This window comes from Pyrus communis, chromosome 2, assembly GCF_963583255.1.
Source record: "Pyrus communis chromosome 2, drPyrComm1.1, whole genome shotgun sequence".
NCBI lineage: Eukaryota > Viridiplantae > Streptophyta > Magnoliopsida > Rosales > Rosaceae > Pyrus > Pyrus communis.
Genome location: NC_084804.1, coordinates 21303011 through 21307461, shown reverse-complemented (window position 1 = coordinate 21307461; position 4451 = coordinate 21303011).

Genomic DNA, 4451 nt, shown 5'->3' with positions numbered 1-4451 from the left:
TGCATGCATTACTTTGATTTATAATTGCATGACTTATTTCTTAATTTTCTATGTGATTTAATAAAGCAGTTACACCTAATTTTTCCAATACCCATTAAATGACAAACTTGACCACTGATATTGAAAATGTAAGGACTTGATCCATCATTAATTAAGTGATCAACTTTTGCACCTATAGAAGTAAAAGAAGAAAACATGGAAATTGTAAGCTCTAATATTTTCTCGAAGTGACAAACTTATTTGACCTCCATTTGGATCAAGCAATGAATCTAAAAAAGTTGGGGTTGGTTTTGAAGTTGACAATTTAATATTTCATTGTTGGCAACAAACAGTAAAAACAGGTTCATTTTTTCTACATGTTTGTTTCAGAGGTTCTTTTAACCAAAAATAAGCACCACAATAATTACATCTATAATTCTTATCTCCCAAATCAACATAATCCTTAATAATTCCTACACCAAAAGATACGAAAAAAAAAAAAGCAAAAAATTGGTATAAGCACAGAATGACATGAAGCAAACATAGAAATTAAAATTTTATATTAAAAAAATCATTAGATAAAATTAAAAACTTACTGGGGTTCAGTTTCTTTGAAAAAAACGCTTGACCTTTATTTGTAAGATTGAAATTCTTATCATCCAAAGTTTTATCAGTCATGTTTTGAAATTCATTTGAGAGACTAACAACCTTTTTCCCCTTTTTATTATACGGGTCAAAAACATTTTGAACAAATGCAACACGATCTATTTCATCGCAATTAACATTTTCAAGAACATATTGAATACCATCTGACTTGCTGGTAATAGATGTTGGAAACAAATTATTATAAACAGTTGTTAAACAAATAACTACGAAAGAGGATGAAAAAGAAGGAAAAAAAACAAAACAAAAACAAAATTAATAAACACATGATAAAACGTACAGGTAAAAAAAAATATTATTAACCAAAACAATTATATTGTCCAATGTATTTAAAAAATCAGCCACTATAGTGCAGGTTTTTACATCAATCAATTGATCTAAGATGCAAAAACTATACTTAAAAAATGAATAATTCAAAATTAGCACTGGTTCTAGCAAAGCAATAATTAAAAAGAAAAAATTGTTAAAGGTTTATAGCGAAACGAAAACACCTCAATCAACATTAACATCAAATGATTCAATAACTTAGGAAAACAAATGTCAAAGGACATAAAAGCAACCAAACAAAAAGTGAAGATATAAAAAAAGTAGAAAAAAAAATCTATTAATACAATTGAAAAAAAAAAAAAAACATTATTATTTTTATATCAAGCAACTACAAAACTGAGTTAAAATAGTTTTAAAACTTAAAAAGTTTCTTACCAACACAATGACAACTGGTCACAGCAAACTGATATTCAAAGAAAACAGAACTACCATAACTTTGCACCAAAATGAAAACATATGAGTTTAATCACATTATAACAATAAAATGTTAGCGTTTTTTAACAAATTAGTTGAAAACCAAACCAAAACAGTTTTAGAATCCAATCAGTTTCACACCAACACTGATAAAACGGATTCACAGAAAATCCTTGTAAAACACACATTAACCAAAAGGAAAAACATGAAATTAGAACAATCGATAATAATTTCAGTAATTAATCCACAGTGAAACCACCCATTACAAAATATAATAAAATCATAAAATCCCAGACATTTATTTATACCTTTGTTATTCTATCTTTATACCAATGAGCAACAGCCCTTATCTATTTTTAGATAGTCTGCGAAGGTCAATTTTTTCAAAAACCTGCAATTATGAGAGAAAATTTTAATATCACAAAGACAGAAAATTGCAGCCTTAAATATTTATAACACCAAAACTGTCACAACCCGTCTCGAATTATTTTTATCAATGGTGTGAAAAGACTAAATTGCCCTTGGACGTTAGTTGGTGTTGTGGGTGATATGTTTTGGTTGTGGTCCAATTCATGTTCAGTCCTAATTGTTTGGACCCAAATAGAACTAAATTTTTCCTAGTTTGTGGTTGGTTGTTTTGTTGCCAACTAGGACCACACACACCCAAACAACCCCGTTGACCCTTATTTATCTCCTTCTCTCGGATTTTTCTGAAGGTCCGTACAACTGTACGAACAAACCTCAAACCAAACCATTTCTTCACGGATCGATGTCGAGGAGCCTACTTTTGTGTTCCTTGTGAGCTTAGGAATCCATCCATACCTTTCATTGGACGTGTAGCTTTCATTTTCCCGAGAAACTAAGAACCCCGATTTTGAGCAATGTTCATGTGATCGTAATTGTGGACTTTTCAAGGAGTTTTGAGGTCCTAAGAAGTTTTAGAACATCCACAAGAAGCTCGGGGAAGAATGTTGGTGTGTTCTACTCACTCTAAGTTTCATTTTGAGACAAATTTCATGAATTTTGGTTAAGAAATGAGTGAGAAATCAAGGTTTGAATATTTTCTAGAAACTAGCAATCGCAATGGCGCTGGTGACGGTCTCCGGCTAACCAAGGAAGACGAAGGCGAATATTTCGTCAAGTCTAACGAAATTTTCTAACGACGTCAGGTAATGCCGTTAACTTTTATTAAGGTTTTAACGGAATATTCCTAACGACCGTTAAGCTCAGTTAGGGTTTGACCGCGCGTGGGGGCGCGTGGGTGGTCCAAAAATTATTTTAAAAATATGGAGATGTTCATGAGGTTGAGTATATCACGTTGGTATATTCAAACACCCCATTTGAGCATTGTATGAGAAGTTATTAGCTAGTTTTGTTTATGTGCTTTAAATTAACATTTATATAGTTGTTTCGCATATATGTGAGACATATCCAAAGGACGAGCGCAATCAATCGAGGCTCGAGGGCTGCAATCCTTCGACATGCCAGTGAGTGGCCTTTTGGTTTTCCGTATGTACCTATATAATTGAGATTTTTCCCAAAAAATGAATTTGAATGATTATACGTTTTGAAATGCCATGCAAAGTATCTACCTATTTTATTTATGTAGTTGCATATATTTATAATTGGTGTTGCGGACGCATAGGTAAATGTCAGGTAAGTTCATAAATTAAAGATATGAGATTGCTTTAGTTATGCAAGATATGATGTGATGCATTGAGAGCACCCCGATGTTAGTGCTTCCACTCAGAGTTAGGGCACAGTCATTCACGTGATGTTCACCTTCCGTATCATATGCTCACCTTGGATCCAAATTAGATACACAGACTTGTCGTACAGACCATTATAGGTGGTTATGACTCATAGGTAACCCGCGATCATTCGCACACTCTTCACATGATCGTAGCACTAGAACATATTTATTTTACACCTAGTCTTGTTGTACAGACCAATTTAGGTGGTTCCGACTCGTGTGTAGGATTTGATATGGTTGAATTGGTTATGAGCTATAGACTCAGCTGTGCGGATCACGTTAGGTGGATCCGGCTGATATGATATATGGCATTGATATATTTTAATTGAATTACTTATGACATTTCATTGAGATACATTGGCATGGTATATTTCTATGGATTTTCATCCTGAGCATGAATTCTGATATAGCATATATTATATTTTCTGGGAAATTATACAAGTTTTACGACGAGGGGTTAGAACTTTTGAGAAATGAAATGATTTTGAAAAACTTTGTTTTTGCGCACTCACACTTTCTGTTTTGCGCCCCTCAAGGTTCTAATTAGGAGTGCTTTTTGGTGGCTCGCAAGGAATCCACGGCAACTCTGACAGATTATCACCATTGTATGATCATCTTTGGGTGTTGTCTAATTAGTATTTGTCTTGCTGGACTGCACTTAGACTACTTATGCTCTGGTTGTGAATTCACACTTAGTTTCGTCTTGCACTTATTCTTAGCTAGTGCTCTAGTTAGTTTGGTTTTTATTTATTTGCATTTCTATTATTATTATTGCTTCCGCACTGTGCACATGGCTACGTCACCCTCGTGTGACGGCCAACACATCTTGCTTTCGATCGGAGTGTGTCAAAAACAATGACTAGCCAGAGATAAGATCGATCAACAAAGATATTTTTGTTAATCGAAGCCCAAAAAAACACATCTAGAAAAATTGTTCATTTTTTACACTTCCTGATCAACAAACTTTAAAATGAATTCACACAAACTAAACAAAAAAGAATAACAAAAATTCATGAAAAAAAAAAAGAATTTAAACACATTAGACCACGCACTGACTAATCCTTATCATCAACACTGAATACTCTTAGTAAATACCTAGTTTTCTAACAATATATTAATTTTGAATACCAAATCTATGATGTTCTATCCAAAACTATCTAAAATATACTTGTCACTCTTTATAATGGAGGTGACCAACACATATTTAAGCTTGCACGATCATGAAAACTATAACTAACAAGATAGGTTCTAAAAGACCTTAGACGCTAGTCACACGGCGGGGTGGGGCCTAGCACCTGGGGAACTATGCGAATTT